Below are 24,242 nucleotides of genomic sequence, written 5' to 3'. Positions count from 1 at the left end.
ATAGAGAGGTCAGGGGAAGAGACATCTGAGAGGAGCCTTCAAGGATAAATAGAAGACAAACTAGTGATGGAAGGGGCTAGGCAAGGAGAGCATTCAGGTAGAGGGAACAGTCAGACAGAAACCCAGAAGGAAAGTAGAGTGAGATTCAATACGCCCAAGTCATTGCTTATAGTGTGGAAAGTAGAAGGTGAGGCTGGAGGCAGATGGTGAAACATTTGGATGTTTGTTTCACAAGCTTTTTTTTTCCTCCATGAAAAGGAGCTTGGACTTAGCCTGTAGAGGATGGAGAACCAGTGATACAAGGGAGGCAGGCCTGGCATCGTCAGATTCACACTGTAGGCAGATCCATCTGGTGCTCGTGTAGAGGATGGACGGGCAAGTCTGTCCCAACTTCTCAAGTCTATCTTGGCAGTGCAAAAGCAGCCAGAAGCTGCATGTAAATTAATGGATATGGCTGTGTTCCAATAAAACTTTATTTATAAAGATAGGCTCTGGGGCCTCCCTGGTGAGTCAGTGGTAAAGAATTCACCTGGCAATGCAGGAGACCCAGGTTCGATCCCTTGTCCACGAGGACTCGACGTGCCACAGAGCATCTAAGCCTGGGAGCCGCAACCACTGCCTAGAGCCTGTGCTCGGCAACAAGAGAAGCCACCACGATGAGAAGCCCTCTCACTACAAATAGGGAGTAGCCTCCAATCTCCAAAACTAGAAAAAAGCCTGTGCAGCCCAGCACAGCCAAAGATAAATCTAAGATTAAAAAAAAGAAAAATAGGCTGTGGCCTGACTTCCAGATTCCCAGCGCTTCGTAAGCTCATAAAAATCACGCGTCGAGAGGATCTGTCTCCTGCTCACAGCCGTCCTGGGATCTCCAAAACTCAAGTTCTCCAAAGCCACCCAGGCTCTGAGCAGCCCCTGCCTCCCTTACTGACTTCGCCTCCTGTCACTTCTGCCCCTGCTAACGTCGCTCGGCCCCTGTGGGCGTCTGCTGTCTCCCAGATACTCCTGGGTGATTTCTGCATGAGGACCCCACCACCAGCTTCTCCTCCTGCATGGAATGTCCCCACCTCCAGAGCTCTGCACACCTTGCTCCTCTATATGACTTGCCATGGGTTGCCATGCTCTCCTCCAAGGGATCTTCCAGACCCAGGAATCAAACCTGCATCTCCTGCATTGCAGGCAGATTCTTAACCTTTGAGCCACTGGAGAAGCCCTATGTGTGACTCATCTCTACTCAAATGTCCCTCCCCAGCAACATCTTTACCAACTACTCTGTCTAAAATTGCTCCCCCTCCTCTGCCAGCAAGTTCCATTCCCTAAACCTGACAAATTATTTTTTTTCAAAGCACTTATTACTGCCTGACATTATGTTATGAATTTGCTTGTTTGCCGATTTCTTATCTGATTCTCTTGCTGAAATGCAGCTCCATTAGAGCAAGCAATTTTTTGTCTTGCTGGCTGCTACGTCCCCAGCACCTAGAATATTGCCTGGCATATCAGAGACAAAGAGTATTTGTCAAATGGCTGGATGAATAAATTTCTGCCCTGTATCTCCACAGCAATCCATATGGGGATCTTATCAGAAGAGACCAAAAGCCTAAGTTTGAAAATGACCCTCAGTTCCTGTAGAGAGATCGTCACGTTTCCCATTTAGCGAGCTCAGGTCTTCTTGTGGGTTCTTAGCACCCTATGATACCTCCCGTTTGCTCATCCTGGAAAAATTCGGGATGCTCTCGTATCAGGATGTATCATTTGCAGTATCTGGCAAGGTCAAGCATCCAAAAATCACCAAATAAGCCTATAATTAAAGTCAAAGGGAAGTCAAGATGTTGGCTTGATAGAGGCATGACGCAGAAGGATGCAGGTCAAAGTAGGTAAGAGTCTGGGGGGAGGATGGCCAAATGAGTTTAAGAATCCCAACAACATCACTGAATGTTCACGATGAAGGGGACCTGCTTTTGAGATCACCTACCCTTCGTGCTGCTTTAGCTATGGCCCCTGGATCAGCGAGGGCTTCCCTGGTGGGTCAGAGGTAAAGAATCTGCCTGTCAATGCAGGAGATGTGGGTTCGATCCCTGGGTCGGGAAGATGCCCTGGAGAAGGGAATGGCCGCCAGTGTTCTTGCCTGGAGAACTCCATGGACAGAGGAGCCTGCTGGGCTACAATCCGTGGGGTCACAAAGAGTCAGACACACTTGAGCAACTCAGCAAAAACACTGGACCAGTAGCATCATATCGCCTGGTGTGTGTAAAAATCAACTGTTACTTCAATTTAAAGGATAATAAAAACAAAACAAAAAGAAATAGTTTGTACTTAAAAAGACCAGAGTTCAAGCCCCAGCTCTGACACTAATCGCTGTGTGTACTTTCACATACTACTTAATCTCTCTGGCTTGGGTTCTTCGTGGATTAAATAAGGTTAATAACAGCACTCACCTTATTCTGAGAGTCAAACAAAATAATGTGTGTAGAAATGCTTAGCCTGCTGCCTAGGGCAGCAGTAAATATTCAATAAATGAGAGCAATTATTATACATCAGCCCAGAAAGAAAGATATCTCAATACAACACTTAGAAACACCTTAGAGGTTTGTAAACCAAAAATGCAGGTATAGGAAAGAAATGGAGAGAGAGAAATCTTATTCCTCTAATCTAGGAAGAAAGGAGACTCCAGGGGAAGCAGAAACTGTGATGTATAAACAGCTTTGAGATTACAATATAAATTAATCAAGGGAATTATTCTCCCTTTCAGAGGATTTAGACTAAGGAGCACTGGCCTGAAGCTACAGAAGGGGAAATTTGGGTTAGATACAGCAAGACAAGAATGTTCTCAGCAGGGAAGGTCATTAGGAAATGAAGTGGGCTCCCTGGGGTGGGGATGGAAGACTCTTCCAAGGCAGTGATCAAGGAGAAATGAGAGGAGGAGGACAGAGCAGGCAACAATTGCAACATACCCATCCTTTGGGAGAAGGAGCAGGTGCTTCTAAACCTTTTAATGTGTCCGTCAAGTAGCCAGTGATTGGACTTCCCAGGTAGCTCAGTCGATAAAGTATTTGCCCGCCAATCCAGGAGATGCAGGAGACATGGGTTCCATCCCTGGGTCAGGAAGATCCCTGAAGAAGGGAATGGCTACCCACTCCAGTATTCTTGCCTGGAGAATCCCATGAATGGAAAATCCTTGTGGGCTCCAGTCCACGGGCTCACAAAGAGTCAGACACACCCAAGTAGTCCCCCAGCAGTCATCTATGGTGGCCTCTTTCTTGGTGCCCTGTAAGGTCTCAAGAGAGACATGAAAGCGAGATGAGAAGGATGCTGCCCTCAGGAAGCTTGCCATCTCTTCTGGAGAAAGAGAGTTCCAGACACAGTGGAGGAGGGGGAGGGCAGGGGGTTGGGAACTAGCGCCATCTAACCTGGGGACTTCTTCCCTGCTTGGATAACACTCAAGTATTTTGTCTGCTTGGTTTTGCTTTTTGTTTTTAAATAACAATCAATTTATTTGGCTGCACTGGGTCTTAGTAGTGGCATGTGGGATCTTTAATTGCAGCATGTGAGATCTGGTTTCCTGACCAGGTTTGATAACCCCGACCCGGTGCATTGGGAGCAAAGAGTCTTAGGCACTGGACTGCCAGGGAAATCTCTCATGTGCTTTCTTTGCTTTTTGTTTCTCTCTTGACAAACATTTGTCATGGAACAACATGCATGAGGCAAGTTTAAGAATTAATATTATTGATTTTATGTGGATGGTTAAAAGTTCTTTTTTCCCTGCAGTGGTGATGATCTTACATCATGAGTTGCTAAAATGGGACACAGTTTTGGTGGGGGCAGTGTGGCAAGGTCACAGAATGAAGGGGGACAGAATATGCCACCCCTGAATATGTCACTTTGGCACATTGATTACTTTGAATTAAAGTTATCTGAGAAACAGCCAGGACAAGAAGGACATTCTGACCCTCCCTTGTCCCTCTGAAAGCAGGAGATAAATCTCCCCTGTGGAAGGTCCACTTCCTGTCCCAGGAGGGTAGAAGGCATCCTTACCACCAGAAATAGGGAATTTAGATCTGAGAAGGCTGAACAAACTAATCTTGCTATTTCTTCACTAATTTACTACCCCAAGGCCAAACTCCTCTGTCTTGTCAAGTCTCTACAAATTTACTGTTTCTTTGTCTAAAAGGTATGAAAGCTTGGTCATTTCTTTGAGTCTCATATTTTGAGGGGGTCTCCTGTACACATGAAATGAAATTTGATTTTTTTCCCTATTAATCCATGCTATGTCCATTTAATTATTAGGCCAACCAAAGAACCTAGAAGGGAAGGAGGGAAAATTTCCCTGCCTCAATAGTGAGCCTCTTCTGTACAAGAGGAAAATGGGAAAAGTCACAAGACAGAAATAAGATTGATGCCTAATCTATGCTAAGGAAATGCGGCTGAGTGGACAATCGTGTGGTAGGTTGACTTGGGCAAAGATACCTCCTTAGGATTAGGTGAGGTAGAGGCTAGACTTTAACCTGGATCGAGATGCACTTAAGGCAGTGGACAGTCCCCATTGCCTACCTATGGCCACAGTACTGCGTCATAACAAAAATTCACAGCAAAACTCAATGGCCTATAACAATAGCTCTGAATTGACACTCACAATTCTGGGGGGCAGCTGGGTGGTTCTGTTGATCTGGACTAGGCTTGGCTGGTCTCTCCTGGGCTTGCCCACAGCTGTGGTCAACTGGTGTGTACGTGGGGGCCTGGGTGGTCAAGGATGCCCTCATCGGCCCCATCTCCTGTGCACCTCCCACAGTCTTAGCCTCCCACAGGCTTCTTGGCTTGCTCTTGTGACCAGAACAGAGGCAGAGAGGCCTCCGAGGCCCGGGTTCAGAACTCAGAATTCTTCCTGACTTCTCCAACACTCTGTTGTTGTGGGAAGAAGATTCTGGTGACCGTCATTCCCGGCTCGTCTTTGTCTGGTTGGATCCAGATAATGAAGGCTGAGGGGATGACGTTGATTTGAGAAGGTAAACACTTGGACTAAACAAGGAAAAGGAAGAGACCAAAGAGTGAGACCTTTAGAGAGAGTTTTATGGCTTCTTTGGTAGCTTCCCTGATAGCTCAGTTGGTAAAGAGTCTGCCTGCAATGCAGGAGACCCTGAGTCGATACCTGGGCCAGGAAGATCCACTGGAGAAGGGATAGGCTACCCACTCCAGTATTCTTGGGCTTCCCTGGTGGCTCAGCTGATAAAGAATCCACCTGCAATGTGGGAGACCTGGGTTCGATCCCTGGGCTGGGGAGATCTGGAGATGGAAAAGGCTACTCACTCCAGTATTCTGGCCTGGACTCACAGAGTGACTTTCACTTTCACTTTAGAGAGAAGCAGAATTTGGGACTGGAATATGCCAGCAAAGATGGAAACTCTATGTTTCAAAATGTTTCACTGGGAACAAGACTGAGATCCTCTTTGGAGCTCTTGGAAAGGCGTTGGTAGAGGTTTGATCGCCTTGTACTTATTCTACGACTGGGACTGGCATTGCTTTGAGCGTGAGTGTGTGCAGCCTGGCAGTGGCTTGTGGGGGGACAGGACAGTGGTGCCACTGAGCCAGGCACACCACCAGCCTCAGGCCACAGTCTAATAAACATCTCAAAAACACCTCAGTTCAAGTACCAGGTGGCACTTAACCAAGGGGATAAATCAATCTCAACTCTAAATGAAAGCTGGAAATGAAATGGCCTTTCCTAGAAAGAGACGGCCAATTCACCCGACCGCACATAAATTTTGCCTTCATTTGAAATTGGAAGAAATCTTGCAGATCCTTCTTCCTGATTAAAAATGTCATAAATCCCGGGGATCAGAGGGAGAACCAAACCCTCTCTGGCCTCTGAAGTCTAATGCATTCCAGAACAGGGTCCACTCAACTCGTAAAAGTCCCCTAATATGTGGTTCTGAGCCCACAGAAAATATTTGCAGAAAATCATGAGTTGCTCACTCAAGAATGTGTCTAAGGGACTTCTGAAAACACATCCTTATTGTGAGATTCTACTTTCTGGTCTTTTCTGTCTTTGTGTGCCAAGTCGCTTCAGTTGTGTCTGACTCTTTGTGACCCTATGGGCTGTAGCCCACCAGACTTCTCTGTTCTTGGAATTCTCCAGGCAAAAATACTGGAGTGGGTTGCCATGCCCTTCTCCAGGGGATCTTCTGTCTTTAAGTAAGTGTTTATAGACACTCAGGCACTATACACTTGTTTTATAACCACGAGAGGAAAATGCAATTCCAAGAGTCTTTTGGTCGTGTCAATGTCTGAAGAACAAGTACACGAGTTAGCAGGTATCCTTATCTCAGCAGTGACACTTGATGACCTCTGTGCGTGGGAAAGAGATGAACAAGGACGCGGAGTGGCCTCAGGGGAATGCCCTTCTAGCAAGGCAGCCAGCTTCAAACAGAAAGCAGAGCCTGCTACCTGGGGTCAGACTCAGAAACCTGGATTGCTCCTTAAGTCTCCCAACCCGGGGGCTGTCTTTACAGATCAGGTCATGTGGCACCTCTGCTTAAAATCCTCCAGTGGATTTTTTTCATGAGTTGCCATATGAAATTTCTCTAATTTCATATCTATTACGATCTAGCCCTTATATGTTTATCTTTCTTTTTTTTACTAAAGGCCATACCTTATTCAGATAGCTTCGATTTTCCCCTAATATCTTTTTATTTTTCCAGAATCCCATCTGGGAGACCACATTACAATCATGTCTCCTTAGGCTCCTCTTTTATATATGCATATATACATTTTTTTTTAATTGGAGGATAATTACTTTACAATATTGTGGTGGTTTTGCCATACATTGACATGAATCGCCCACAGGTGCACATGTGTCCCCCCATCCTGAATCCCCCTCCCACCTCCCTCCCCACCCCATCCCTCTGGGTTGCCACGAGCACTGGCTTTGGGTGTCCTGCTTCATGCATCGAACTTGCACTGATCATCTAATTTACATATGGTAATATATATGTTTCAATGCTATTCCCTCACATCATCCCACCCTCACCTTCTCCTACATAGGCCAATAGTCTGTTCTTTACATCTGTGCCAAGTTCAAACTTGCCAGGATCTTGCAGCTAAGAAGAGAAATTATGAAAAGATGAAGTTTTTGATGATAAAATGAGAATAACATAGGTCCTGTGTCAGGTTGGGGGTCATGTCTGAAGTCTTTTCCAAACTAGAATAAACAGGTTCAGACTTAGGATTTAGATGCCAGGGAATTTGTTGGTTTGAAAAAGACTTGGAAAGAACTTCTAGGCTAGAAACCACTTTTTCTCTATATTAATATTTCAATCTTATCTTCCTGGGCCACAAATAAAGAGAAGGAGCTGAAGGAATAGTTGAGAATCTTGAAAGACAGCTTTGCATTCACTTTATTGTATGTTTATTGAACACCTACTATGTGCCAGGCACCTGGAAATCGAGGGGCCACATAGATACACACCCAGACTACAACCTGACTGAGCAGCGCGCAGTTCATGCGACTGTTCCTGACGGCCTGCAGCGAGCACAAAGGCAGTGAGGTGTACGCCATCGTAAATTAGTCCTCAGGATATACATCAAGAGTGACCCAACACAAACGGTAGAATTTGGAGAACTAGCGTGTGTCGGTGGAGGCTCATCATTTGTGTCCCTCCGGTGTGGGATGTTGATAACGAGGGAGGCTGTGCATACGTGAGGGCGGGGTGTATATGGGAAAGTTCTGTATCTTCTCTTCAATACTGCTGAGAATCTAAAATTACTCTAAAAAAATAAAGCCTATCAAACATAAAAAAAAAAAAAATCCTCCAGTGGTTGCCAGTGTCCTGAGGGAAAGCTTCTACTTCTGCAGACCACAAGGACTGCCCAAACTCAGGTTCCAGCTCACCTCCTTGGCATTTCCTCCGTCAGCCACCAGCCCTCCGCCATCCACCACTCCCTCAGGTACACGTGGAATCTTAAAACCATCGGTAAGTTCTGGTGAAACAAAACAGTCCTGGAAGCGGCTCGTGGGTCTCTGCCTGCTGTGAAACGTCTCCAGCTTCTGTGTCTTTGGTCATTTAGTTTCCACTGCTTTCAAGGCTCTCTCTGCTGCTCCAGACGGTGGAGGAAACCCCCTCATCTCAGAAGTCACCCCCTCAGAAGCCTTACTCCACCGCCCTGAGCAGCCATATGTCCCTCCAACCCACCTCTCTGAAGCCCTGTGTCACTCTGTCCATGGCACTCACTTCCGTGTCCCGTAAAGCAGGACATCTTCCAGACAGCCACCAGGGAGAGCTGGTATAAGATAATCGACACACTAAATTTGATAGCAGTATTTATTTAACCCTACATACTCAGATGAGTGGTTAACAAGTATATACTGATCGACCTGACATTCCTCAGAGATAATCTGCATCTCTTTAGTGAGGAGAGCAGGTTAGCTTCACTCGTTTATTCATTCACCAATACATGTCTGTTAAGTGTCATCTATCTGCCATCGTATCAAATAATCTGTTGCTCTTAAAATTTAGTGGATTGCAACTTAAAATGTAGAGGCTTCCTATTTCCACACACATTCATCTGATCAGCATTCTGAGATTCGGGCAGGTCTGGGTTGGAACAGCCTGTGTCTGTTTCACGTGGTGTTGGCTGGGACGGTTCAGCTAGGCTGGAGGATGCAAGATTGTTTCATGTCTACATCCGGTATCTCTGCTCAGATGACCAGAGAGGCTGTGGGGTAGCTGTGTCTCTCCTCTCCTGTTCTCTGATTGTCCAGGCTCTGTCTCTGCAGGCGGTGCCTCTAGCTGGCTTGGACATGGGCTCGCAGGGTTCCCAGACAGGGAACACAGAAGCCACAAGGCCTCTTACGTTCAGAGCTCTACAGTGTGTATCAAGTTACCTGCTCCACATTCCATTGGTCAAAACAGCCATGTGGTCAGCCAGTGTTCAAGCAGTGAAGAAATAGACACCACCTCTTGATGGGGGGCGGGAAGGGGATGAGGGAAGCAGGATTCGTCAAGGCCATTATACAAAGCCTAGGCCATACAGGCTGTGGTAGGTACTGGAAAAGCACCGATGAATAAGACACAGCTCGTGCCCTCAGAGAATTTAAGTTGGGGAGATAATACAGTGAGTCCCCTACTTACAAACTTCCAGGTTGCAAACTTTCAAAAATGTGAATGTGCGTTCACTTGTTCAATCATGTAAGTAAGTTCACGTGTCTGATGTACAACGTCACATGTGTGCCTTCTCTACAAATGGTTGTGCTTTTGTGCACTTTACTGTACAGTACTGTATAGAGTACAGAAGTACAAGTGTCTTTATTTCAAGCCCAGGATGTCCAGAAGCAAGCGTTAAAATAGCAGTATATAGCTGACTGTGTTACTCTGGTACCCAGGCTAACTTTGTTGGAACTATGAAAAACTCGGACTTAACAAACACACTCTCAGCACAGAACTTCTTATGTGGGGGACTTACTGTAAATAGATTACTGGATGATTGCTAAATACTAAATTAGGTGCCACAAATGTGTACAGGTTGGGCACCTTTCTCCACCCTTACTTATAAAGCACAGTATTTGTAAAAGAAAAATTACTATGATTCTCCCTACTAAGGAAATGGAAACCCACTCCAGTATTCTTGCCTGGGAAAGTCCATGAATAGAGAAGCCTGGCAGGCTATAGTCCAAGGAGTCACAGAGTTGGATATGACTGAAGGGACTAACCATGCATGCACCCCTACTAAGGAAGGGGTGATAAGGGTTGGGGGAACATACTTGCCTTGTCTTCCCAAAATATTTGCAGACTCCTTGGAACCTTGAAGACATATATTCTCCACTCAGCCTTCTCTCACCATCGGTTTGTCCTCTTCTCCCAGAATGGTCTCATTCACCTTCCTATTTTCAGGCATCAGGTTAAAACACCCCAGGAGAAATCCTTACTGCTTCTCTTGTCCAGCTACTGTCTCTTAGGGCCATCTGTGGCCACCTTCAGAAGTTCATATTTTCACCTGTACATCCCATCACCACTCCACCTGACTCAGATTAAATTAATACCAGAAGGTATTAACACATTGTGTTAATTGTGTTAACACATTAACACAAAACCTTTTACAACAGACCTTGTTCATGAACAAGCAGCTTTTAAATGTTTAGAAATCTGATCAAACCTACGCATCCTCTCTCTAAGTAAATCCATAAGCGTATCCTTGCATTCTGCTTACAATATCAGATGGTCTACCCACCTCTAAAATCTAGGAAGGGACCATTGCACTGGTTTTGTGTTTTCATCTCTGCTTCTCTATTTTTCTGCAGGATGCTCTGCATGACGTGCAAAAGCACAACAATGATACAAACACGAATCAACCAGTCCGTCCATCAGGGTTTCAGGACAATGGCTAACATCTTATTCAGTCTTCTCTGGTGAGAGCAGTGAGGTCTACTTCTTGCTGAAATGTGTATTGTCATCTCAATGGTTAATCAAGAACAAGCTGGAGAGGATTCCAGAAGTATTCACAGTCAAATCCCTCAAGCCTGCAGTGAGAGCCAGGGAGTCTGAGCATTTAGAAGAGGCTTTCTCTTTACAGTAACTCAGCAATCCTTGTCTCAGGCCGAATCACCGCCTAAGCCTGTGTCAAGGACAGGAGCTTAGCTGCTACCCACGTGATCTCATCCTTCTCCACCCTCTGCGGTCCCCCAGACACCCACCAATCAATGGTGCAGGAGGAGAGCCTAGGGACTACCAGAAGGAAGACAAAACTGTCAACCGCTTTCCAGTTCCTCCTGATGTAGCGGGAAGCGGGAGAGGCTCTGAGCCCTTCTGCTAAAAAAGCGAATGGATAGATCCAGCACAGCAGGCTGGATCTGAGACTGTTGTCCTCGTGTGGCCAGACCTGATCATTTAACTTAAGAGCATCTTTTCTCCTCTCTTCCCTTCATCTCCCTGTTCCCCAAGGAACAAAGAATGCTTTGTGGACTTGGTTTCATTAGTCTTCAGAAAACCCTGGGGGACAGACTGGGGGCAAGATGCTGAATCCTTCTTTGTCCCAGGAGACTGTGTCTGGGGGAGGGAGAGGCTTGCTAAGGTCATCAGATGTTTGCCAAGGTCACAGGATGCTCAGCTTCCAATGCCAAGAGCCTGGCTCTAACCCTAAACCAGTGCTTTCCAAACTGCCTGGCAGGCCATGGAGGGTTCTGAGAGGGACTTGGGGACAAAGGTGGCACCCGGTGCCAGAAGGAGCTTTAATCTCCCATATTCTAATCAGCTGCCCCAAACACAGGCATCTCCAAATAACCTAGAGTCTAATGAAATCCACCTACTCTGTGTCTAAGAAAACCTATGTCTGGTTTCTCTGGTGGCTCAGTGGTAAAGAACCTGCCTGCAGTGCAGTAGGTGTGGGTTGACGCCTTGATCAGAATGATCCCCTGGAGAAGGAAATGGCAACCCACTCCAGTATTCTTGCCTGGGAAATCCCATGGACAGAGGAGCCTGGCAGGCTATAGTCCACAGATTCACAAGGAATCAGAAGCGACTTAGCAACTAAGCAACCTATGTCTAATAGAAGCCTGTAATAATAATTTATAACCTGTTATACAATATGCATTATATATAATTATGTTATATATCATATGGTGGTTTTGTGGTTTAGTCAGTAAGTCATGTCTGCCACCTATGACACTGTGGACTGTAGCCCACCAGACCCTCTGTCCATGGGATTTTCTAGGAAAGAATACTGGAGTGGGCTGCCATTTCCTACTCTAGGGGATCTTTCTGACCCAGAGATCCAAGCCAGGTCTCCTGCATTGCACGTGGATTCTTTACAAGCTGAGCCACAAGGGAAGTCCGTATATATCATATAATATAACCTATGATAACTCATAAGAATAAAAAGCTGCACCCAGTAAAAGCCTAAATAACCTATATTTGATAAAACTTTGCTATTTAATTGTAGTTTGAGACGAGTCTCTGGCCCCCCTTTACAACCAGATTAATGGTCCTAATCTCCTTTGATGTTGACATGCTGAAGCCCCCACAGCCAAGGGCGAGGAGAGGCTGTGTAAAAGTGACTCAGGGGACCCCAGCCCACCCCGCAGAGCTGTTTATGTACAGGAAGTCCCCTAGGTACCAATGAGCTTTGTTCAGAGTGCACATTCATGTCGAATTTGTTGGATGTGTGCATGCTAAGTCGCTTTAGTCATGTCTTTGCGATCCCATGGACTTCAGCCCACCAGGCTCCTTTCTCCATGGGATTCTCCAGCCAAGAATACTGGAGTGGGTTGTCATTTACCATTGGCTATGTACTGCTGCTTCTACACTTGCTTCTGGGCTTGAAATAAAGATAGTTCACTACTGTGATTTGTAGGGTGATGTACAGTAACGTACACAAAACCACAACCACATGTGGAAGATGCACACGTGTGATAGTGTATAAATGTGCATTATCTTTATCTGTATCAAGATTTTGCTTATTTCCGCTCGAATGGAATCTCACAGCAAAAAAATGACCCTGGAAGAGTTTAAAGTTGCTAAGTCTCAGATTTCTCAGTTGCAAAATACTAAAAAAAATGCCTCAAGGATGAGAAAATCGTGTGGGTAGCATTTTGCATGCAGGAGGTCCCATTTTATAAGTTTCTGTTGAAAAAGTGAAATTGGTTTTGCTTCAGTCCTCTATTTCTCATACTTAACAGGGGACTATGATCTCAGACTACTTATAATGTTTATAGAAGGAAGGAATGCACTCCGAGACTACATATAAATGATTTAAACACCATACAATGTTTCGGAACATCTACCTTATGATTCAGTTGTAGAGCATCGATAATCAAGAACTGTTTATATGATCAGTAGGCAAAATGTCACCAGAATGACAGAAGGTGCCAATTAAGTAAAGTAATTTATCACGGAAACATGTTGAAAGACTCTGGAGCATTGTGCACAGGGACCATTCTATTACTTAGATCTATGTTTTACCGGGAAATTTATGTCAATAAAATGACATAAATTCATTCTCATTAAGCGTAATGAGTTCATCCAACTCAACTAATAATATGGAACATCTGTCAGGGTGACCTTCCAACATGCTCTTTTCGGTTGTGTCACAGAGCTAGTTGATTTGTACTTCCTCAAGTGCACCAGGGGGTCAAGGTCAGCCGAATGGTCAGTGCGTAATTACTGGGAGACCCGCCTCTCACTTGCTATTGTGGATTGAGCCCTGTCCCTAGAGACGAGTCACCCCAATTGTGTGCTAGACAAGTCTAGTCATTTGGGATGTTAGGAGAGATGAAGTAAGGGAAGGGAGAGGGGGAAATGGAAGGAAGAAGGAAGGAAGAATGAAGTTTCATTATCCTCTATGTTTGGCAGACACAGGATGAAATCTTTATTGCAAAACTTCTCAGAGCCTTTACTATAACTCTGCATTATGACTTCCCAAGTGGAAGATTGGATAGTCAGTATTTTGTTGTTGTTCAGTCACTCAGTCAGGTCGACTCTTTGTGACCTCATGGACTGCAGCATACCAGGCTTCCTTGTCTTTCACCATCTCCTGGAGTTTGCCCAAACTCATGTCCATTGAACCTGTGATGCCATCCAACCATCTCATCCTCTGTTGTCCCCTTCTCCTCCTTCCTTCAATCTTTCCCAGCATTAGGATCTTTTCCAATGAGTGGGCTCTTCACATCAGGTGGCCAAAGTATTGGGACTTCAGTTTTAACATCAGTCCTTCCAATGAATATTCATGTTTGATTTCCTTTAGAATTCACTGGTTTGATCTCTTTGCTGTCCAAGAGACTTTCAAGAGTCTTCTCCAGCACCAAAGTTCAAAAGCATCTATTCTTCGGTGCTCAGCCTTCTTTATGATCCAACTCTTACATCTGTACATGACTACTGGAAGAACCATAGCTTTGACTATATGGACCTTTGTTATCTGTTTGCATGATGTATTGGAAAGAATGATGAAAACGCTCATGAAAACGCTTGGGAGAATATGGGATAAGATGCTCCAGCCCGGCTCCCTTTTCACTGAGTATATGACCCAACATGAATGTTCTTTGCTCAGGTTCTGCCCAAGCCCTGAGTCGTTCTCACCATAAATAGTTTGGATATCTCGTGAGAAGAGTGCTGCCGAGTGGGACTTTTCTGCCCATCCTAGCTTCTCTGGAGTCCTTCAAACCAGCACGACAGGTCTCCTCAGGACCCTGCAGTGGACTGGGACCAGCCCTCAGTTCCCAAGTGGAGGAAGACCAGAGGAAGGCTGTATAAGTGAGTCCCATCTTTGGGCAGAGCCAAGCTAAAACTAAGGGGTCTTACTCAGGCCTCACTTACCCAGTACAAAGAGCATGAGCAGTAGATGAAGTCAGTGGTCCCAAGTCCATATATCCACTAAGGATGAGCAAGGGGCAAGAATAACAGGAAATGTGGGGGCCAAAAACATGTGCCCAAGGTATTGCTGAGACTGGACCTGGGGACACAGTGACTGAAGGGGGTGGCCTGCTTTCAGAGCCAAGGTCCTGAGCAGGCTCTCAACGAGGCAGGTTGTGTGATGGGGAGCACAGGCTTACAGAATGGTGGCTGCTGGAATTGCCCTTGTTCTCATAGTCCTGGAATCAATGAGTCTGCGGGCTTCCCGGGTGGCTCAGTGGTAAAGAATCAGGAGATGTGGGTTCCATCCTTAGGTCGGGAAGATCCCCTGCAGAAGAAATTGGCAACCCACTCCAGGATTCTTGCCTGGGAAACCCCGTGAGCAGAGGAGCTTGGTGGGCTATAGTCCATGGGGTTGCAAAGAATCAGGCACAACAGAGCAACTAAACAACAAGAAGTCTGGAGTGAGCCTTTGCCCCTGCAAGCTCGCTGACTCCTAATCACCGCTGTGTCTGCCTTAACCTCCAGTTGGATAAATAAAGGGCTTCCTAATAAAGCCCTTCAGGATTTAGGAGGCTAACGAACTGCCTCCTTCCTTCCAGACCCTAACCATGACTTTGCTTCTGGGCCCCAGCTGCCATATGGGTCTTGTGTCAGAACAGAAAGAACGTGCAGAACAAGAATACTTCCACCCTCCCGACGGTGCCAACATCCCAGCTGCCTGGAGGTTCCTGAGAGGACAGGGTGGGGTGGGGACTGGACGAGAGAAGACTCCAACAGGAACATGAGAGGTGTCTATCTGTAAGAGGCTGTGGCTGCTTCTTGCTTATCTTAACCTCTACTTTTATCCCTTACGGTGATGTGAGTCTTAGACACTCCTGTGTTCCTCCCATCTCTTCCAAATGTTCCTTCCATTGCTTCTAAAAAATGCTGTATTATAATAGTACTGCAATGTTTCATATTAATTTTATAACTAGCAGCACTATCATTTATAATATTCTAATTAATACTTTTACAACTGACATATGGGAGAACAGTGTATAAGTAAAGGGATAATACATATTTATAATTTTAACAGGAAGAAGATTAAAACTTGGTATCTTTAAAAAAAAAAAAAAAACTTGGTATCTGCCTTGCAGTTTAACAAATAGGAACAGCAGACTGGTTCCAAATAGGAAAAGGAGTAGGCCAAGGCTGTATATTGTCACCCTGCTTATTTAACTTATATGCAGAGTACATCATGAGAAACGCTGGACTGGAAGAAACACAAGCTGGAATCAAGATTGCCGGGAGAAATATCAATAACCTCAGATATGCAGATAATACCACCCTTATGGCAAAAAGTGAAGAGGAACTAAAAAGCCTCTTGATGAAAGTGAAAGTGGAGAGTGACAAAATTGGCTTAAACTTCAACATTCAGAAGACGAAGATCATGGCATCTGGTCCCATCACTTCATGGGAAATCTATGTGGAAACAGTGTCAGAGTTTATTTCTCTGAGCTCCAAAATCACTGCAGGTGGTGACTGCAGCCATGAAATTAAAAGATGCTTACTCCTTGGAAGGAAAGTTATGACCAACCTAGATAGCATATTCAAAAGCAGAGACATTACTTTGCCAATAAAGATCCGTCTAGTCAAGGCTATGGTTTTTCCAGTGGTCACGTATGAATGTGAGAGTTGGACTGTGAAGAAAGCTGAGTGCTGAAGAATTGATGCTTTTGAACTGTGGTGTTGGAGAAGACTCTTGAGAGTCCTTTGGACTGCAAGGAGATCCAACCAGTCCATTCTGAAGGAGATTAGCCCTGGGATTTCTTTGGAAGGAATGATGCTAAAGCTGAAACTCCAGTACTTTGGCCACCTCAATGCAAAGAGTTGACTCATTGGAAAAGACTCTGATGCTGAGAGGGATTGGGGGCAGGAGGAGAAGGGGACGACAGAGGATGAGATGGCTGGATGGCATCACTGACTCAATGAACGTGAGTCTCAGTGAACTCCGGGAGTTGGTGATGGACAGGGAGGCCTGGCATGCTGCAATTCATGGGGTCACAAAGAGTTGGACACAACTGAGCGACTGAACTGAACTGAACTGAATACTGTAAATTCCTGGTTTGTGTTTAATGCATTACTTCACCCTTCTAACCAAGAGAAACGCTATCCTAAATCTTATAGTAATCATTCTCTTGCTTTTCTTTATGGATTTTCCATGGTAAATCCCAAGCAATATTACATTTAGTTTTGCCTATCTTTGAACTTTGGATGAATGAAATCATGCTTTCATAGGTATGTGTGCTCAGTCCTGTTTATGTCCAACTTTTTGCAATACTATGGACTGTAGTCCACCAGGCTCCTCTGTCCATGGGATCTCCCAGGCAAGAAAACTGAAGTGGGTTTCCATGCCCTTCTCCAGATAAAAGAAATCATCATGTATATATTCTTTTGTAACTATCTCTTGTCACTCAACTTTGAAAACCATAAAGATAAATATAAATTTCATTTCTTAAATTTTATTATTCAATGGTATTTCATTGACTGAATGCAGCATACATTATTTCTTGACTCTAGTGCAAATGAGCATTTGATTATTCTAGCATTTTGTTGTTATGAATGAAAAACATTCTTGTATTTGACCCCTACTGTGTATACGCAAGAATTTCCCTAAGACAAAGCTCTTCAAAAAACTTATTTTTGCCTGAGTATCTGCTAAAACCTTTGAGAAGCAAAATATTTCTTTAAATATTTTTTTAGCAAACATCTAAAATTTTTAGATAGAGACTTAAGTGTTTGCAAAGACTGTAATATTTGACATGGTAAAAATATGGTAAAGGGCTTCCCGGGTAGGTCAGTGGTAAAGAATCCACTTGTCAGTGCAAGAGACTCGGGTTCAATTCCTGGGTCAGGAAGACTCCCTGGAGAAGGAAATGGCAGCCCACTCCAGTATTCTTACCTGGGAAAAATCCCAGGGACAGAGGAACCTGTTGAGCTACAGTCCACGAATCCACGGGGCCGAAAAAAGAGTTGGACGTGACTTCAAAACTAAAAAGCAACACCAAATATGGTAAAACCTTATGATGATGCAAATTCACATACAAATCCATGAGCAGTTGGCACTTTCACCCAGCATTTCCTGTTCTCAAATCAGATTTTATCTTCCGTAGGAGTGGGGCAGAGAGAGACGCTAAAGGAGCGGATGCGGCTGGGGAGGAAACCGCAGGCGACGGGCAGCCCTGTTGCCAGGCGCATATGAAGGAAAGTGTGTGCGTGTGTCTCCAGGAACCGCCCAGCCCCGACTCCCACACCCAGGCTGACACCTTGCCTTCAACTCACAGAGATTCCTGCAGCTGCTGCGGTGTTTCTGTACATTACAGGAAGTTTCAAGACACAGAAATATTGCCATTGATATTAAAGCTGGAAAGGAACAGTATAGAAAGATCATTTGATGCTTTGAATTCTTCTGTGGTTTTAGGCAGAGTCACTTAGTAAACTAGCATTTTTTAAAATTATTTTTAATGAACCCTCAGCTGACAACTTGATGAGACCCTTTTTTGATTTTGTTGAAAGTAAAGAACTGTCAAGTATTTGACTCATAAAATCCTTTTCAGTCATTTGAGGAATGTTTTTTATCAAATTCTGGGAAACAGAACAAAGAATTTTTATCCTATGCTTGTTCCAGAAAGATTTATCAAGGGCTAATATCGTATCTATAATTTTTTCGCTTAGAGTCCCCTTGCTTATAGGTTATGTAACCTGGAAAGGTTAAAAAAAGGAAATATTGTTGATTCTAATCAAATTTTGCTCATATAATATTTTTAATAAAATTCTTTTTATCCTAACATGTACTTTTAAAACATTTCCATCTAAACTTTAGAGATGAAGATAGAATCCATTCAATTTATGAGTAATAACCAGGATATAACTGAACAGGCAAAACTAATCTTTAGCTTTAACCAATCAGTCAGGCCAGACTTTGTGTCAGAAGAAAGATCTGACTTCGTATCTCAAATTAAGCGAAAGTTTGCTGTGAAACCCTGGCAAACATTTTACTTTTGTATTATGACTCTAACATAGACAATACATAGGCAGATGAGTGGGATGGACGCGTGCATGGCACATGATAGAAATATAGTCTTGCTCTAAATTTGTCTTGTGGGTGAAATAAGACTGTGCTACCTTTGATATTCACAAGAGTGATGCGTTTTGGAGAGTAGTTGGTGATTTCAGGAGGCAAGGAAAATTGTCATCTCTGAGGCTAGATTCAGAATATCCTGATGTGAACCAAAATATTCCATTGCTAACACAACACTCTGCTCTTAACAGAAAATTTACAAGACCACAAAAATCACAAAGCCCCACCACAGGTTAATGGTATCTTGATTGACAGAAGCCTCAGGGCAACAATATCTCGCATTGACTTTTTGGCGCTCCCCAGGGATTTTTTTACATCCCAGAGAGATGCACCCAAGTGAGAGAGGGTCAGTGAGAGGTTTTCTTTTGTAGCAACAGAATAAGGATGATTGTGAAAAGGGAGAACCAACAAAGTTTGTTTTTTTCTCTAAAGTGTGTTATCAGACAGAACAATTTTAGAAAAGAGTACAGATAGATATTGAAGATCTAAAAATTAATTCACTCAAAGACACCTACGCTTGCAGAGTCCTGGAAAAATCTTCATGAAACCCCAGGAAACATTCGCACTACAGTGTGAAGACAACTGCCAAAGAACAAATACTCTGGGGTAGAATCGAGGGTCACAGGATGTGCGTAGCGTCAACTTTATGAGATAATCACAAACCGTTTTCCAAAGTGATTCTGCCAATGAACACTCCCACCTGCAACATACGAAAGCTCCTATTACTCCACATTCTTGCCAAAAAACTGGTGTTTTCAAGTTATTTGCTTGCCAGTATAATAGTTGCAAAATTTTATATCCTATTTTAATTAGTGTTTCTTCCATTACTAAGGCGATTGAATATCTTTTCTTGTGTTTATCGACCATTTACATTTTCTCTTTTGGGAAATTCTTCTTCCTGTGTTTAGTCCCTTTACCCATTGGAATCACTGGGGGTGTTTTTCTGGTTGGTTCTCAAGAGCTTTTCTTCAAACATACTGTACATATTAGTACTGTCTCAATTTTATGTATTAAAAACATAAATACATGTTCTGTATCTATGTTTGTTCTGTTACTCACAGAGTTTTAGAATGAATTTATGGTTGCCCCAGGGAAGGATAGGGGGAGGGGAGGGATAGTTAGGGAGTTTGGGATGGACATGTACACACTGCTAAATTTAAAACGGATAACCAACAAGGACCTACTGCATAGCAGAGGGAACTCTATTCAATGTTACGTGGCAGCCTGGATGGGAGGGGAGTTTGGGGGAGAGTGGATACATGTATATGTGTGGCTGAGTCCCTTTGCTGTCCACCTGAAACTATCATAACATTGTTAATCGGCTATGCTTCAATACAAAAAAAATGTTTTAAAAAAAGTATGTTCTCTTGGTTCATAGGTTACATTTTTACTCTGTTTATAATATACTTTTATGAACAAAAGTCAATTTTAAGATATGGAATTTGTCAATATTCCCCATTATGATTTGTGCTTTTCAGATCTTAAGAAATTCTTCGTATCTCAAGATCATAAAGACATTCTCCTGTATTTTCTTGTAAAAGTTTTGCCATTGACACTGAGTACTCAATCCATCTGAAATATTCTTTTGTCTGAGACAAAGCGAGGATCCACTTTCACTTCTTACCATCTAGATAACAAAGCATCCTTGCACCATTAACAGAGTTTCCCATCTTTTCCCTGCTAATCTGCAGGGCCAGCTCGGTCATCTAACAGGTTTCCAAATATGCGTGGATCAGATATTGGACTCCTTGTTTTTTCCCATTGGCCTGCCTAACTGTCCCCATATTAATGCCGTAACACCTTAATTACTACAGTTTTATTATGTCTCCTTATTCAGAAGGGCAAATCTCTTCCTCCTGATTTTGGCACTTTGTCTTTTGCAGCGGTGACTGCAGCCATGAAATTGAAAGACGCTTGCTCCTTGGAAGAAAAGCTATGGCAAACCTAGACAACATATTAAAAAGGAGAGAAATGACTTTGCCAACAAAGGTCCACCTAGTCAAAGCTATGGTTTTTCCAGTAGTCATGTGTGGATGTGAGAGTTGAACTAGAAAGAAAGCTGAGTGCCAAAGAATTGATGCTTTTGAACTGTGGTGTTGGAGAAGACTCTTGAGAGTCCCTTGGACTGCAAGGAGATCTGACCAGTCCATCCTCAGGGAAGTTAGTCCTGAATATTCATTGGAAGGACTGATGCTGAAGCTGAAGCTCCAATACTTCGGCCAACTGAATGGAAAAACTGACTCCACTGGAAAAGACCCTGATGCTGGGAAAGATTGAAGACAGGAGGAGAAGGGGACAACAGAGGATGAGATGGTTGGATGGCATCACCAACTCGATGGACATGAGTTTGAGCAAGTTCCAGAAGATGGTGAAGGACAGGGAAGCCTGGCGTGCTGCAGTCCATGGGGTCACAAAGAGTCAGACACGACTGAGTGATAAATTGACTTTTGCAGCAGCTGCGAAAGCACACACGCTTAACTTAGATCTCCCTTCAAAGAGAGAACGCGCCCTAGGGAGTGCACTCAGCGCGCCGTTTCCAGCCAGAGGTCACTTCAGCGTCTTCATCATCTTCAAACCCAAGGCTGTGCACTCCATGGACAGGCCCAGCTAATGACCAAACACAAAGGTGGTTGAGGAAGGGCTCCCACTGGCCTGAGTGGGAGTCTCTTCAGGCAGCCATATACCCAAGTCCCCCTTGGACTAGTGGAGACCTCTGATAGCTACTCTGCAGACCGAGGCTCTCCTTGCCTGGTTCTCCCTTCTTCCTCCTATCTTTTCACAGAGGTAGAATCAATCTGAAGGGTCTGTCTGCCCCCTCCAGCTCCCTCTTTCCTGTATCTCTCATGGACATTACACTCAATAAACCTCTAACCTCATCTTTGCATCTTCTTCCCGGAAAATTCGACCAATGTACTTCATGAAAACTTTAGAATGTTCTCATCATGTTCTATTAGAAAACTTGTTGAGATATAAACTAGAATTGAATTGAGTCTATTAATCAGTTTGAGGAGAACTGACATCTTTACAACATGAATACTTTCTATACATAAACATGCTATGTCTGTTTAGCTGGGTCTTCTTAATGTCCTTCAATAAAGTTTTTAATTTGTCACCAAAAAAGTAATTTGTGTGCCATTGTTAAAACCTTATTTCTTTGTAGTTTGCATGTTTGGTTGGGATGATATCTGGATAGTTAAATTTTTATTTTCTGATCTTTTGAACTTTCTTTTTTGGATCTAAAGAAATGTTCTAACTTTTACATCTTAGATCCATAGGCCTTAATAAACACTCCTACTAATTCTTTTCACTTCTTTGTATATTCATTTACATTTTCTTTGTAGACAGTATTATATATGAATTATGGCAGTTTCATGTCTACCTTTCCAAACTTTGAAATTAATTTATAATTCTTATCTAATTACATGAGTTATGGCTTCTAGAAAAAGGTTGAATAGAAGAAGTTAAAGGACCATCCTGGTCTTGTTCTTGAACTTAAAGAGAATCCTTTTATTTATTTATTTATTTTTTAAATATATCTTTGTTTAATGATTTTTCTCCTTTCGGACATTCAGGTTTTTCCCCTCAAAATGTGCTGAAAGGTCTGAATAAAAGCTTCCAGGTGACATCCTTCCAAAACTATTCCCCCTTTCCTTTTCCACTCAGATCTATGTGGACATTGAAGGGACATGTTCTCTTGTAGGCAGATGTCCTCTGGTCTGGCTTTTACAAAAGCTAACACACATGCACAAGTTCTAATGGAAGGTTACCACGTCACGTTTATGTTTTGTTACCAATACATCAGTTCATTTCAGTTGCTCAGTTGTGTCCAACTCGTTGCAACCCCATGGACTGCAGCATGCCAGGCCTCCATGTCCATCACCAACTCCTGGAGTTTACTCAAACTCATGTCCATTGAGTCCATGATGCCTTCCAACCATCTCATCCTCTGTCATTCCCTTCTCCTCCCACGTTCAATCTTTCCCAGCATCAGGGTCTTTTTAAATGAGTCAGTTCTTTGAATCAGGTGGCCAAAGTATTGGAATTTAGCTTCAGCATCAGTCCTTCCAATGAATATTCAGGACTGATTTCCTTTAGAATGGACTGGTTTGATCTCAAGAGTCTTTTCCAACACCACAGTTCAAAAGCATCAATTCTTTAGCACTCAACTTTCTTTATACTCCAACTCTCACATCCATATATGACTACCGGAAAAACCATAGCTTTGACTAGATGGACCTTTGTTTTTTAATTTTCTACCTTTGAGTATAGCATTGGCTATACATGTTCTGTCAATTATTTCATTAACTTTAGAAAAGTTTCCTTCTACTGATAATTTCCTAAGAAGTTTAAGAAAAATAATGAACAATACATTAGACCCCAGTGTACCCTGCCCCAAATTATTCAGTCTTATCTTTTTCTACAGCTATTGCTGCAGTTGAACAGAACTTGTATCTGAGGCACCATAGTGTTGTATTACTGAGAATTGAAAACCATTGCTGCTGTTATACTTTATACATCCTATTTTATCCTTTTCCTATTTTTTTTCTCCTTTCCACTTACTGACTTAATTGAATTCCTCTTCACTCCACACACACATCCAACTTTTTCTCCTTTACTAGCTTGGAAATGTACTTTATAATATGCTGTTAGTTTTCTTGAAAATTTTAAACTGCTTATTTAGCTTTTCAAAGGCTGGTGGCTCAGACAGTAAAGCGTCTGCCTACAATGTGGGAGACCTGGGTTCAATCCCTGGTTTGGGAAGATCTTCTGGAGAAGAAAATAGCAACCCACTCTAGTACTCTTGCCTGGAAAATCTCATGGACGAAAGAGCCTGGTGGGCTACAGTCCATGGGGTCGCAAAGAGTCGGACACGACTGAGCAACTTCACTTTCACTTTTCAGGGAGATATAAAACTTTACCTTCCTCCTGAACAACATTACTTTTGAGTGCTTTTAACTGCAAATATCCTTCCTGATTTATACAATATAAATATCCATAATTTTATTTCTATGCCAAATTTTTATACCTCCATAAATTAGACATTGTAGACTCTGCCTTTTATAGTCAAACTTTGGAGAGTTACCTGTAGGTTTACCATTATCTTTATTCACATTTCTGTTTTGCATTTCATATCTTTAGGATTATTTTTCATCTCTCTGAAGTGCATTTTTTAGAAATTCCTTTAGTGGAAGCCTAAAGGAAATTAATTAGTACAGATTTTGTTTGATACGTTTTTATTCCAAAGTTATTTCTAAAAGATCATCTACTTGCATTAGAGTTATAATTTGAAAGTTATTTTCTCTTGACACTTTGAAAAAACTTTTTTCTTCAGCCTTATAACTTCCTTTGATACTATTTTTCCAGTTTTATTGAGATATAATTGACCTACAGCACCATGTGTATAGCATAATGATTTGATTTACTTATTTAGTGAAATCATTGCCACAATAAGTTTAGCTGTGTTACCATTCAGAAATCAGTTGTCAGTCTAATTTCAGTTTCTTTGTACATTTCTTTCTTCTCTCACTGGTTTTAAGATCTTCTCTTTGTCTTTGCTGGTGCTAAGTCGCCTCAGTCGTGTCCAACTCTGTGCGACCCCATAGACAGCAGCCCACCAGGCTCCCCCGTCCCTGGGATTCTCCAGGCAAGAACACTGGAGTGGATTGCCATTTCCTTCTCCAATGCGTGAAAGTGAAAGTGAAGTCGCTCAGTCGTGTCTGACTCTTAGTGATCCCATGGACTGCAGCCTACCAGGCTCCTCCGCCCATGGGATTTTCCAGGCAAGAGTACTG

At 43.2% G+C, this 24,242-nt stretch overlaps 1 long non-coding RNA gene across 1 annotated transcript; it reads left to right on the top strand.

Annotated features, from left to right (window-relative positions):
- Nucleotides 1-4,881: 4,881 nt before the first annotated feature.
- On the top strand, nucleotides 4,882-17,974 carry LOC133250118 (uncharacterized). Its single transcript, XR_009737237.1, has 3 exons — nucleotides 4,882-5,039; nucleotides 10,286-10,393; nucleotides 17,483-17,974. It is a non-coding gene; the product is annotated as an uncharacterized LOC133250118 (long non-coding RNA).
- Nucleotides 17,975-24,242: the final 6,268 nt, after the last annotated feature.

This window comes from Bos javanicus, chromosome 6 (assembly GCF_032452875.1).
Source record: "Bos javanicus breed banteng chromosome 6, ARS-OSU_banteng_1.0, whole genome shotgun sequence".
Classification (NCBI taxonomy): Eukaryota; Metazoa; Chordata; class Mammalia; order Artiodactyla; family Bovidae; genus Bos; species Bos javanicus.
This window is presented reverse-complemented; position numbering and strand designations above follow the sequence as displayed.